This window comes from Anomaloglossus baeobatrachus, chromosome 1 (assembly GCF_048569485.1).
Source record: "Anomaloglossus baeobatrachus isolate aAnoBae1 chromosome 1, aAnoBae1.hap1, whole genome shotgun sequence".
In the NCBI taxonomy this organism is placed as follows: domain Eukaryota; kingdom Metazoa; phylum Chordata; class Amphibia; order Anura; family Aromobatidae; genus Anomaloglossus; species Anomaloglossus baeobatrachus.
Window position 1 is genome coordinate 951,867,072 of NC_134353.1, and position 14,236 is coordinate 951,881,307.

A 14,236-nucleotide genomic window follows, 5' to 3' on the forward strand; every position below is an offset into this window, starting at 1 on the left:
TGTGTGGAATGGCAGAATAGGGGACCAGGATGGGACATATAACAAGTTGTGGAAGGAATTGTCTGCATTGCAATGATTTCCTAAGGGAAATTTTGCTTTGCTGAACGAGTAACTTGGTTAACAAGCACAGTCCCAGAACGGATTGTTCTCGTAAACCAAGGTTCCACTGTATAATATTTCTGTACTGTGACATCACTGTGTGTATTATCCCTGGGGATTTGTGGTGTGAACTCACTGGTCTTGGTGCAGTGGCCTTTGCTCAGTAACAGGATGGTGGTTATATTCAGACTCAATGTGGTGATAATATTTGGTCATGGTTTGGCAGCATTATTTAGTTTATTGATTCATTACTAAAAAGAAATACAGTACATGTATCAGTATTTACTGTGAGACACTTTGGTAGAACTTTTTTTTGTACTGTTTAATCTGGAGATCTTTGGTTTGTTGGCAGCGGCTGATTCCACTGTTTGCAGGCCCTGTGGTGCTCAGCGAGCGTCAGTCCCTGCGGTGCTCTGCAAGCGTCAGGCCCTGCGGTGCTGAGCGACCGTCAGGCCCTGCGGTGCTGAGCGACCGTCAGGCCCTGCGGTGCTGAGCGACCGTCAGGCCCTGCGGTGCTGAGCGACCGTCAGGCCCTGCGGTGCTGAGCGACCGTCAGGCCCTGCGGTGCTGAGCGACCGTCAGGCCCTGCGGTGCTGAGCGACCGTCAGGCCCTGCGGTGCTGAGCGACCGTCAGGCCCTGCGGTGCTGAGCGACCGTCAGGCCCTAAGGTGCTGAGCGACCGTCAGGCCCTGCGGTGCTGAGCGACCGTCAGGCCCTGCGGTGCTGAGCGAGAGTCAGGCCCTGCGGTGCTGAGCGACCGTCAGGCCCTGCGGTGCTCAGCGAGCGTCAGGCCCTGCGGTGCTCAGCGAGCGTCAGGCCCTGCGGTGCTGAGCGAGAGTCAGTCCCTGCGGTGCTCAGCGAGCGTCCGGCCCTGCGGTGCTCAGCGAGCGTCCGGCCCTGCGGTGCTCAGCGAGCGTCCGGCCCTGCGTTGCTCAGCGAGAGTCAGGCCCTGCGTTGCTCAGCGAGAGTCGGGCATCACACAGCACTGCCTAGACTGATGCTCTGCAGACGGAACCACGCCCAGTAATAGTCTATTTACTGGACTGGTAGATGTGTAACCTGGCTAGAATAAATATTAATACATAATGTTTATATATGCCCCCCAATAACTTGTATGCCCCCCCACTGGCCCCTAGTAACTTGTATGTCCCACCCAGCAACGTATATGCTGTTTATTATGTTAATATTTTATTGTATTTTTTTAATGGGGGGGCCCCCATTCAGACTTTTGCTATGGGGCCCCATGATTTCTATGTACGCCCCTGGATGCAGGGGAACACAGAACAAGTACTCGTCTGACACTGGAGTCAGTTGATCTGATTACTTGTTCTGCTGGCTGTGTGCTCAGGACTAGGGATGAGTGAGCAGTAAAATGCGCGGGTGCTTGATGGGTGAAGCCCATGTCGATTTTTTTTTTTTTATGTTTTCAAAAGAAAAAAAGAACTTGTAACATACAATATTTATGCCAACAATAATAATGACAAGTTTTTGAAAATCATTTACCAATAAATCATCAGACCCCAATACCCTCCCTCCCCCCTCCCTCTCTGCGTGCGCCCTCTAACTTATGGTGTCCGTTATTATGGAATTGGGTTACGTCCACTTATATTTTCCAATAAATACCACGATGTGTGTTCAAACTGGGATCTAAGTCTGGTTCTAATGACATCCGGCAATGTGCGCATGAATGTGGACCATGTGTCAAAAAAGTTTTTTGTCAACTTTTTCTTATCCGAGAGAGCGTCCAGCCAGTCCATGTTGAATATGAACATAACCTTAGTTTGAATAAGTGGTAATGATGGGGGTTCCGGACTAAGCCACTTATGTAATATACTTTTCCTGGTGGCCGAGGCCCATATAATAAGAGCTGCTTTAATATGTCTTGGTAGGTTTAGTTGGTCTTCTTACAAAATATTAAAAATAGCCCATTGTGGTTATATTTGGATTGTAGAACTGAATGAACGCTCCCCCAGACCCCCATAATCTGCGCACGTTCCCAAAGGTGATGAAATAAGTCTGTCTTCTCTTTGCCGTATTTGGAACAATTGTAGTTTGCTCTTGAGTTCATTTTTGACTGAATATAGGGGGTGATGTAGGCCCTATGGAAAATCATTAATGCCATATCTGTGTAACTACTAGCTGACATACATTTTCTTTCAATCAGTGTGGACTTTAAAAAGTTCCCAGTTTCATATTCCGGTATGACCTCCCTCCATTTTGAGGGTCCTCTGACTCCTATCTCCCACGATCAATGGGGTCTTAATCTCGCATATATGTGGCTTGTTGAGAAAACCTGTGTCTTAGCTTGTTTCAAGAATTGTCTACATCTGACCCTTGCTCGGATCTTGGTTTACTAGCTATGCATTTCTGTGCAAAACTACGAGCTTGGAGAAACAAAAAGGGGTTTCCAGCAAAGGTTTGGAAGCGTTGTGATAGTATTTCATATGGAAGTATTGAATACCCAGAATCCATTAGGTCCGCCACAAAGACACACCCCTGCCTTGCTAGTGTGTCATATTGTGTTGGAGTCCTGCCCCTAAGGAATCTCGGGTTCCCTACAAAAGGCTGGAATGGTGTGTTTCAGGCGCTAGCCCCACATAATTTCCGTATCCTTCTCCATCCTTGAACCGTCTGCCATATTGTTGGAAGCTCCCTAATCCCATTCGGAACTTCATCACCCTTCAAATGCACCAAAGCTGTTAGGGAAGTGTTGGGGTATAATTGTCGTTCCAATTGAATGTTGGCAAAAAGGGAATTCCCCCTAATCCAGTCCAAAATGTAACGGAAATTTGGGTTGTATTTACTCAAATCTGGCATATTGATGCCTCCCTCCTCCTTAGGTAACTGTAGTTTTGTTAGGCTTATGCGTGTACGTCCCTTATGCCTCCAAATAAATTTGCGGAATGTGGTGTTTAAAAGTTTAACATCAGTTTTATGTAGCAAAAGAGGCAAAGTTTGAAATAGGTATAATATTTTAGGAAAGACTATCATTTTTATTAGGTGGCATTTGCCTGAAAATGAGATGGTTAGATGTTTGGAGTAGCTGTATCAAGGATGTAATCAGAGGTTTATAGTTAATCTTATATAGTGTTGAAGGATCAGCCAGTAACTGAATGCCTAAGTACCGTATTTTTCGGTCCGTCTTATACTCCGGTGTTGTCTTACTGGAGGGGGGCAGCAGTGTTGGTGAAGTGGGTCACAGTAGGCAGAGGTTGTGCTGGCAGCGGGTCTGTGGCGGCGTCAGAGGCGGCAGCAGAGGGGACAGGGGGTCCGTGGCGTCAGTGGCGGCAGCAGCGGTGGGTCAGTAGTGGAGCGGGCCGGTGCAGTGAGTGTCCCAGTTTCTGCGGTCCCGGTGTGACGCCCTGGGCAAGCCAGGGGTCACAGGTCATGACACCACCACACCCTACACCCCGGATAGGTACACCAAAGCTACACAAAAATCCTTGTTGCCTTCCTCCAGGGGCTGATGTCCACACCAGGGGGTGGGCCAAGCGGTTGGCTCCGCCCACCGAGGAGTTCACAGCCCTGGAGGCGGGAAAACCAGGCAGTTAGAAGTTAGAGTCCAGAGTAGTGAGAGCTGAAGTGGAAGTGAAGTGGAGAGAGGAGTAAAGGTGGAAGAGACAGTGACAGTTGAGGAAGCCTGAAGTTGGTCCGGGTGTGTGCCCCGGACTGAGGACAGCAAGGTTAGCAGACGGCGGTGACTGCCTGCAGGAGAGGCTGCTTGGAGGTTGCCGAAAGGACCGTGGACGGGTGGTGGCCCGGCGGTACCGGAGCGGTATACGAAGAGAAGCCAGCACCATTGGCAGGGGCCTTTCGGATCCCGGCAAGGCTAGGAGTCGCCGTGAATTTGCCAAATCCGTCAGTGAAGGGGACCTCTGGGTCTCCCAACAACCAAGTCCCGATTGAAGGCAACAGTCCAACCGTTAGAGAGAGACACTGCCACCGCCAAGGCACCAGTTTTTCAGGGCCAGCGCCTGCAGTCAAAGAGGGGCTCCTCCGGCCCATATCCAAGCCGGGGAGCGGGTTACCGGTGGGAACCCATCGCTACCAACATAGACTTAGGTGCAGGAAAAGGGACCGTCACCGTCAACTACCGGGGAAAAGCAACAGCAGCCGTCCGTGGGAACCATCTTTCCAGCCGTGTGTTTTACCGAGAACTGTGTCCCCGTCTCAGGCTGAGTGAGTACCACAGTGCCGTGAGGCACAGCACTGCCCCCGCGTCCCTGCACCCCACCAAGCCCTGCACCGGCCCGCCATCCCTCATCCTCCACCCCATCACTGGGCCCCGGGACAACCAACCCCTACCCACAGAGGGGAGAACTAACAATTCAGCTGCTCCCTGTCACCGCTCCCGGGATCCCCATACAGAGCAGCGGTGGTGTCCATACAATCACCACAACCGTGGGTGGCGTCACGGACAACAATAAATCCCCAAAACCAATCCCCTTTTCACTCACGGGCGAGGAGCGCCTCTCGAGTCCCCGGGATCCGGCCCATCGCTCGAGCCACCGAGCAGCAGAGGCCGCAGCAGCAGCGGCAGCCGGACCCGAGCAGTGGGAGAGCGCAGCGTCCCCTCCTCCGCCCGCGACAACTTGGCGTCACGAACAGGATCTTACCGCTCTGCCGTTGGGTAGAGGTGCGCTTTGTTACCGCCGGAGGTGTCCGGCCAGAAAATTTCAGAAGCCGCCATCTTTGGCGCGAAGAGTTCCCGCTCGAGCGTCTTCTCGAGTAGAGGAGGCGCGAAGGCCAAAACCCCGCCCCGATAGAGGAGGGGCCGGAAGGAGGCTAAGGGGGATGAAATGGCGACTGGACGCATGTAGCCGCGGCTATAAAAGCAGGGACGCCAGGACTCTGCAGCGATATTGGGTTCCTGGAAGACCTCGTCACCAAGATGTATAACCCAACTCCCAACGAGGAAGCCCCCGCGCCCGGCACGGCGACGTGGTTGAGGGACCGGACCGTTCCGCTCAGTAACCGTCTGCAGGCCCACATGCAACTCCTCCTGGAGGAGTGGGAGACCGACATGGCGGACGTGGTGGCTGCTATGTGGAGACGCGAGGTGGAAGAGGATTTGGAGGAGCGGGTAAGAGACCCACGCCCCTTTATTCCCGAGGGATCGGCCATTGAAGCTGAGGGGCCCGGCCTGCCTCCGCTCACCCTGCCTCTCGCCCCGCTACCCGCGTTAGCTGCTGCCGCTCCACCACTAGGCCTGCTACCTGCCCAACCGGTAGCGATACCCTGCCAATCCGCCCGGCGGACCAACTGGCTGCAGACACTCGGGACATCCCCGAATCGTTCCCGGGGGAACCACTAGGACCGCGGCCCCTTAACAAAAATGTGCCAGAAGTCCCGGCAGTGATTGCGCCAGGCCCCGAGCCCGGGACCGTAGCATGGATGAAGACCCACCTCTTCCAACAAGCCTACAACCTACAATAGCCCTCAGCCCAGTAGACCACTGCGCAACCAGCTCTGTCCTCGCCTATTGTACCATCACCCATTCCCTGTAGACTGTGAGCCCTCGCGGGCAGGGTCCTCTCTCCTCCTATACCAGTCTGTCTTGTACTGTTAATGATTGTTGTACGTATACCCTCTTTCACTTGTAAAGCGCCATGGAATAAATGGCGCTATAATAATAAATAATAAATAATAATAATAATAATAATAAAGGCCCGGGTGATTGCGTTCCACCAACGCCAACAGGATCAGATCTTACGGATGTTGGAGCAGTGGATCAACGAGGTGGAGATGCTGATTGCAACTGCCCCGATGTACGGGAGGGGAACGGATGTAACAGAGTCGACTGGTGACCCACGTCCCTATGTCCTACCAGGACCGTCCGCTGCGGCTGAGGGGCCCGGCCTAGTCTCGACCTATGCATCAACCTTGCCGTTACTTATGGGGCGCCTCAGTGTAAACTCGCCTGACCTGCTGCCCCGTGCTACTGCAGAGGGATCTGATGTGCTGGAAGCTGGAGGCCAGGAGGCTGCGGCAGCTGGCGGCGACCCGCCTGACGCAGATGCAAGTGATGGTGACTCCAGCGACTCCGGCTCGGGTGCTGAACTAACCCCTGAAGGCAAGGAGGCGAGTGAGCGTCTCCGCTATGTGGGGGGACCAGTAGTTTATTACACGCCGCGTAATGGTGGGAATGGATACCGGGCGCCCATGTCACAGCAAGCCTGTCACTGCATGTTTGATATGCTGGTGGCAGGGGACCCAGCAGACACAGAAGAGTCGGAGTGATGCCAGCGGAGCACCATTGCACCGTCCCCGTTGGGACCACCTGTGTGTGTTTAAGAGTTCTGAAAGTTTTGCAAAAGATGATAAATGATTACCGAACAGTAACCTGATTGTCAGCACCGTGATTTGGAACCGGCCGTTGCCGGCATTGTTGTCCCCGTGGGGACCCTTCAAAAAGTTGCATAGGGAACTCTCTATGAACAGGCCCGAGAACTTGCAGGGCAACCACAAACATTAGTGGCATGTAAATAAAATATGTTTGTTGCAGCTAACCATTACCGCCTCCGGAGAGGCAGGTTGGAGGGAGGGCCTGCAGTGGAGCAGGCTGGGGCCCAGCCACCACCGGAACCGGTGGCTACCCTCTGGAGGGGAAGGACAGATCCCGCTCGAGTAACTGGTTCAGGACTGGGGTCAAGGGGTGCTGCCTGTTTCTTAGGGGCAGCATCAGGGCCAGGTTACTTGGGTGGGAGAGAGCGGCAGCAGCAACCGGTTAAAATGTTACGTAACGTTTAAGAAAAAGTGCCTCCCGCTGTGGGATGAAGTTATTATACTTGTCTTGTGTCTTTTTATCTTTTCAGAAAAATAAAACCGGTGTTGGACGGGCAGCCCGCGGACGGTCTGCATTTTGCTAAGGGCGAATGTGACGCCCTGGGCAAGCCAGGGGTCACAGGTCATGACACCACCACACCCTACACCCCAGATAGGTACACCAAAGCTACACAAAAATCCTTGTTTCCTTCCTCCAGGGGCTGATGTCCACACCAGGGGGTGGGCCAGGCGGTTGGCTCCGCCCACCGAGGAGTTCACAGCCCTGGAGGCGGGAAAACCAGGCAGTTAGAAGTTAGAGTCCAGAGTAGTGAGAGCTGAAGTGGAAGTGAAGTGGTAAAGGAGCAAGAGAGAGGAGTAAAGGTGGAAGAGACAGTGACAGTTGAGGAAGCCTGAAGTTGGTCCGGGTGTGTGCCCCGGACTGAGGACAGCAAGGTTAGCAGACGGCGGTGACTGCCTGCAGAAGAGGCTGCTTGGAGGTTGCCGAAAGGACCGTGGACGGGTGGTGGCCCGGCGGTACCGGAGCGGTATACGAAGAGAAGCCAGCACCATTGGCAGGGGCCTTTCGGATCCCGGCAAGGCTAGGAGTCGCCGTGAATTTGCCAAATCCGTCAGTGAAGGGGACCTCTGGGTCTCCCAACAACCAAGTCCCGATTGAAGGCAACAGTCCAACCGTTAGAGAGAGACACCGCCACCGCCAAGGCACCAGTTTCTCAGGGCCAGCGCCTGCGGGCAAAGAGGGGCTCCTCCGGCCCATATCCAAGCCGGGGAGCGGGTTACCGGTGGGAACCCATCGCTACCAACATAGACTTAGGTGCAGGAAAAGGGACCGTCACCATCAACTACCGGGGAAAAGCAACAGCAGCCGTCCGTGGGAACAGTCTTTCCAGCTGTGTGTTTTACCGAGAACTGTGTCCCCGTCTCAGGCTGAGTGAGTACCACAGTGCCGTGAGGCACAGCGCTGCCCCCGCGTCCCTGCACCCCACCAAGCCCTGCACCGGCCCGCCATCCCTCATCCTCCACCCCATCACTGGGCCCCGGGACAACCAACCCCTACCCACGGAGGGGAGAACTAACAACTCAGCTGCTCCCTGTCACCGCTCCCAGGATCCCCATACAGAGCAGCGGTGGTGTCCATACAATCACCACAACCGTGGGTGGCGTCACGGACAACAATAAATCCCCAAAACCAATCCCCTTTTCACTCACGGGCAAGGAGGGCCGCTCGAGTCCCCGGGATCCGGCCCATCGCTCGAGCCACCGAGCAGCAGAGGCCGCAGCAGCAGCGGCAGCCGGACCCGAGCAGAGGGAGAGCGCAGTGTCCCCTCCTCCGCCCGCGACACCGGTTTAAATGATGGTGCCTGGAGCGGCGCATGTACAGATGGAGCTCTCAGCCAAGGGTTCCATCTGCGCACGTGCTGACTCCCGGAGCGGCAGGTGCACAGATGGAGCTCTCAGCCAAGAGCTTCATATGTGCACACGCTGACTCCCGGTGCCATCATTTGAACTTGGACACTCACTGCACAGCTACCACAGTTCGCACAGCCACCCGCACAGAGAAGCAGCTGGCCTCCAGGGCTGCTCAGTAGTGGAGCAGGCCGGTGCAGTGAGTGTCTCAGTGTCCGTGGTCCCGATTTAAACGATGGTGCCGGGAGCGGCGCATGCGCAGATGGAGCTCTCATTCAAGAACTTCCTCTGCGCACGCGCTGACTCCCGGCGCCATCATTTGAACTCGGACACTCACCGCAGTCCGATTTTAAACGAGCACAACTCCACCTCTGAGACACCGCTAAGCATGCCAGGGAGAGAAGGAAGACCGGGCATGCGCACACCACACATGCATGGCGGAGTTGTGGCGAGGCGGAGTTGTGCTTGTGAGGGGGCGTTACCTTCGCCCTCTCCCCTGCACTTCTCGGCTTGACGTCGCTCGCATCTGCTAGCGTGATTAGCAATGACCGCGCATGCGCCGCACAAACCTGCACTGACTGGCCGGTCCGATCCATGTGACAAACCATATGGTCTATTAAAGGTCTTGGGAACAGATGAGTCACCACCCCTCCTTGGTCTGATGAAGCGTTACACAAAAAAGACGTGAAACGTGCGTTACCTTGCTTCTGGGGGGGATCTTTTGGTCTCTGGCTCCTGCTCTTATTTGGCACTTTATATCATTGCTGGTGAGCGGTGTTTGTACGTATTTAGCCACTGGTATGTATCATTGTTTGTATATACTGATGAACCTAGTGGGCTGTATAACTTTATCTTACCTTGTACACCAGCTATTGTTCTCTGGTATCACCTGGCATGTAACTTTGCATTTTTGCGATTAGTGTTGTATACACTTTGTTCTATGTATTCTATTTTGCCTTGTGATCTCTGATTTAACTCTTTATGTGCCAAGGTGCCCTCTGTTGTTGCACCTATATGTATTTTTCTGTGCTACATCTAAAAATGTTTTTAGGATGTAATAAAATTTGTCATACCTTTTTGCATTTCAACCACGTCTGTTCTCCTGTGTCTTTTGCATGTACAAACCCTGTCTGACAGGGGAGTATGAGGTCCGGGATTATCTGCTCATACCTGGTTGCCAGAATTTTGGTGAAAATTTTGAAATCCGAATTTAGGAGAGACATAGGTCTACAACCTTCCACCTGCAGAGGGTCTTGCCTGGCTTGGGTAAAACTATAATGCTTGATTAAATCCGTCTGGGATTATTTTGGATTGGACTATATTATTGAGCACTGTGCATAAGTGTGGGCTTATTAAGGGACCCAGAATCTTATAATAATCATTGCTGAATCCATCTGGACCCGGTGCTTTAGCTATTTTGAGGGTGGCTATGGTTTGTATAATTTCCGATATATGATTGGGGTTGTTAAGTAGAATTCTTTGTTGTGTTAATGTTGGGGCCAGTGTATCACCTAAGAAATGTGATCCTCCGATCCTTTCTCCCGGTTGTGCCCTGTATAGAGAGCTAAAGAAGGCTCTAAATTCCTCCGATATCTCCCCGTCCTTTGACACTATTGTGCCATCCTTTTTTTTAATTCTGTGAATTCTGGTGGCCGTTCTAAAGGGTTTTGTAAGGGAAGCTAATAACCTGCCCGGTTTGTTACCCCATCTGAAGTATCTGTGTTTTTGGTAGTCTACGTTATAAAGTGCAGTTTCGTGAGCCAACGTGTCCGCTGCTTCTTTTACTTCTATAAATCTTTGTTTAGTTACAGGGGAATTGTTTATTTTAAATTGTTTGTATGCCTGTGTAAGTAATTTTTGGGCCAATAATGTTCGTTCCAACAATTTTTTACGTTTATGACTTAGGATACCTTCACACTTTAGCGATGCAGCAGCGATCTGACCTGGTCAGGATCGCTGCTGCATCGCTACATGGTCGCTGGTGAGCTGTCAAACAGGCAGATCTCACCAGCGACCAGTGACCAGCCCCCAGCCAGCAGCGACGTGCAACCGACGCTGCGCTTGCACGGAGCCGGCGTCTGGAAGCTGCGGACACTGGTAACTAAGGTTAACATCGGGTATGGTTACCCGATGTTTACCTTAGTTACCAGCGCACACCGCTTAGCTTAGCGTGTGCAGGGAGCAGGAGCCGGCACTGGCAGCATGAGAGCTGCGGAGGCTGGTAACGAAGGTAAATATCGGGTAACCACCTTGGTTACCCGATGTTTACCTTGGTTACAGCTTACCGCAGGCTGTCAGACGCCGGCTCCTGCTCCCTGCACATTCAGGATTGTTGCTCTCTCGCTGTCACACACAGCGATGTGCGCTTATCAGCGGGAGAGCAACAATAAAAAAACGAACCAGGGCTGTGTGTAACGAGCAGCGATCTCACAGCAGGGGCCAGATCGCTGCTCAGTGTCACACACAGCGATATCGCTAATGAGGTCACTGCTGCGTCACAAAAACCGTGACTCAGCAGCGATCTCAGTAGTGATCTCGCTGTGTGTGAAGCACCCCTAACATAGGAGATTATATGGCCTCTTATCACCGCCCTTGGAGGCTGCCCAAAACAGATTTGTGTTTTCTCTATGTTCGCTGTTGTCATTCTCATAAAACCTCCAATAATTCTGTACAGACCTTTTAAAATCTTCACAGTGATATAAATATGATGGGAACCTCCACCTTCTTTCCCGTACCACCACATTTGTTAGTGAAGTTTTAAAAGTAATTGGTGCATGATCCGATATGTATATGTCCAAAATACAGGAGGATATTAGATGTGGAAACAGCGGCGTGCTTATCAGCCAATAATCTATTCTGGCATGTGTATTATGGACATGTGAGTAGTGCGAGTAATCTTTATCTATTGGGTGTTGTAACCGCCATACATCTACCACCTCCACATGGTCCATAATATATTGTAAACAATTATGTGTACTGGATAGTCCAGCTGACTGGGCAATTGATTTATCTAGGACTGCGTCGTGAACCTCATTAAAGTCTCCTCCTATAATTAGATTAGGTGTCTCCCATCCTGCTATGCAATCCAACAACAGCACGAAATTGGGGGTCCGGCCCATTAGGTGCAAATACATTCACTAGGCTATAAATTGTACCCTCCATAGTAATTTTAACCAGGAGAAATCTTCCCATGGGGTCCTCTATCACTTCAATTACTTCATGACTAATGTGTTTGTTAATTAATACAGCTACCCCTCTCTGTTTCCTGGTGTACGAAGCCTCTGCACATGTGACATACTTCTTGCTACGTACCTCTAATCCAGTGTGTCTCCTGTAGGAAAACAATATGAAAGTTTGAGCGATGCAAATAGTTTAAGACTTTTTTTCCTTTTTACCGGCGAGTTTAAGCCATTAACATTCCATGAACACCAGTGGAGTGATTGTAGTGTGGACATATTAGTATCCCCTGAGTCTGCCATTAACCTATTCCCAACTTGGGAAATGACCTCAGAATCATAGAAAACCAAATTGGGACTCCCCACCCATCCCAGCGAGTAGGCACGGTAATCCCTCCAACGGGTGTTTCGTAGGTACGCACGCAGAGTTCCCTTTTCCCCTTTAACTTTATCCTAAGGTTACCAAATGCATTGCAATTCTTTACCCCGCAGGAAAATGGTGCAATTATAACAAACCAAAACATGTAGGTACTCATAATGAGAAGATCATGTCACATATTTAACTATCCAGATTGACGACTTGGGATGCTCCGCCTGTTGCTTGTAGATGTTTCTCGGCAAGAGCGGGATCCTCGAACACCCACGATTTTCCCTCTGTACTGAACCGAAGGATTGCTGGGTATATGCATGTCACACGGATCCTTGGTATTAAAAATCTACAGACTCACATACCACTTGCACGGCACTTGCATGACACTCACATGTCATACGAATGCTAGGTGAGAAACAAACCGCAGATCATACGCATGACACCCCACATTCTGGGCGAGTATCACAGGGATTATTTAATCGCAGATGGAAAACAGCCCTTACACTCAGGAGGTGTGGAGAGTATGAGGCTGCTGGTCTTGTATGAGGCGGGCTGGGTCTGTATGAGGCGGGCTGGGTCTGTATGAGGCGTGCTGGGTCTGTATGAGGCGGGCTGGGTCTGTATGAGGCGGGCTGGGTCTGTATGAGGCGGGCTGGGTCTGTATGAGGCGGGCTGGGTCTGTATGAGGCGGGCTGGGTCTGTATGAGGCGGGCTGGGTCTGTATGAGGCGGGCTGGGTCTGTATGAGGCGGGCTGGGTCTGTATGAGGCTGCTGGTCCTGTATGAGGCGGGCTGGGTCTGTATGAGGCGGGCTGGGTCTGTATGAGGCGTGCTGGGTCTGTATGAGGCGGGCTGGGTCTGTATGAGGCGGGCTGGGTCTGTATGAGGCGGGCTGGTCCTGTATGAGGCGTCCTGGTCCTGTATGAGGCGTGCTGGGTCTGTATGAGGCGTGCTGGGTCTGTATGAGGCGTGCTGGTCCTGTATGAGGCGTGCTGGTCCTGTATGAGGCGGGCTGGGTCTGTATGAGGCGGGCTGGGTCTGTATGAGGCGGGCTGGGTCTGTATGAGGCGGGCTGGGTCTGTATGAGGCGGGCTGGGTCTGTATGAGGCGGGCTGGGTCTGTATGAGGCGGGCTGGGTCTGTATGAGGCGGGCTGGGTCTGTATGAGGCGGGCTGGGTCTGTATGAGGCGGGCTGGGTCTGTATGAGGCGGGCTGGGTCTGTATGAGGCGTGCTGGTCCTGTATGAGGCGTGCTGGTCCTGTATGAGGCGGGCTGGGTCTGTATGAGGCGGGCTGGGTCTGTATGAGGCGGGCTGGGTCTGTATGAGGCGGGCTGGTCCTGTATGAGGCGGGCTGGTCCTGTATGAGGCGTGCTGGTCCTGTATGAGGCTGCTGGTCCTGTATGAGGCGGGCTGGGTCTGTATGAGGCGTGCTGGTCCTGTATGAGGCGGGCTGGGTCTGTATGAGGCGGGCTGGGTCTGTATGAGGCGGGCTGGGTCTGTATGAGGCGGGCTGGGTCTGTATGAGGCGGGCTGGGTCTGTATGAGGCGGGCTGGGTCTGTATGAGGCGGGCTGGGTCTGTATGAGGCGGGCTGGGTCTGTATGAGGCGGGCTGGGTCTGTATGAGGCGGGCTGGGTCTGTATGAGGCGGGCTGGGTCTGTATGAGGCTGCTGGTCCTGTATGAGGCTGCTGGTCCTGTATGAGGCTGCTGGTCCTGTATGAGGCTGCTGGTCCTGTATGAGGCTGCTGGTCCTGTATGAGGCGGGCTGGTCCTGTATGAGGCTGCTGGTCCTGTATGAGGCTGCTGGTCCTGTATGAGGCGGGCTGGTTCTGGTGCTGGGTCTGTATGAGGCTGCTGGTGCTGGTGCTGGTCCTGTATGAGGCGGGCTGGTTCTGGTCCAGTATGAGGCTGCTGGTCCTGGTTGTCAGCTCTCTGTGCTTCAGGGGGAGGCGCTGGATGTAGACACAGACCCTCGGCTGCAGCCCCCCCTTCTCCTGTATGGCTGAGCTGAGTGGCTCTGCTTTATGTCTCTTCAGCCTCCCCTGTGTGACAAGCGCTGTGTCCCTGCCTCGTGGAGCTCGCGTGTGAGGGACGCTCCTCCTTATCCGGCTGCTGTTCCCACTCCTCACACTGGCTGTGGCTTGTACAGAGTCACCGTCCCCGCTGTCACCGTCCTCCTGCCTTGTGTGGAGCCGTCACTGCCTCTGCGTGGGTGAGTAGTCAGGCTTCTTCCCTGAGCGTCCACTGTTGGCTGGTGAGACTTACCCCTGGTACCTCCGGATCTCGGGAAAGCTGGGTCCCTGCAGCACGACCCTGGTCCCGACCTTATCCCGCTTTCCGGTGATTCCCCGACCTTAGTGACCTGGATAGCAGAGTATAGGGCAATATGCTGTGGGGAGCT

The 14,236-nt window shown here is 53.2% G+C and overlaps 1 protein-coding gene across 5 annotated transcripts in view; it reads left to right on the top strand.

The window, feature by feature from the left end:
- The window catches only part of LOC142256961 (uncharacterized), a 404,836-nt gene that overhangs the window by 325,238 nt on the left and 65,362 nt on the right, over window positions 1-14,236 (top strand). For 2 of the 5 annotated variants that reach the window (XM_075328997.1, XM_075329021.1), the window contains exon 1: window positions 13,892-14,047. The exons of the other annotated variants lie outside the window; for them this stretch is intronic. The gene's annotated coding sequence lies outside the window, so the exon portion shown is untranslated. Of the gene's footprint in view, window positions 1-13,891; window positions 14,048-14,236 lie in introns of those variants that run through there. 5 annotated transcript variants of the gene reach the window in all.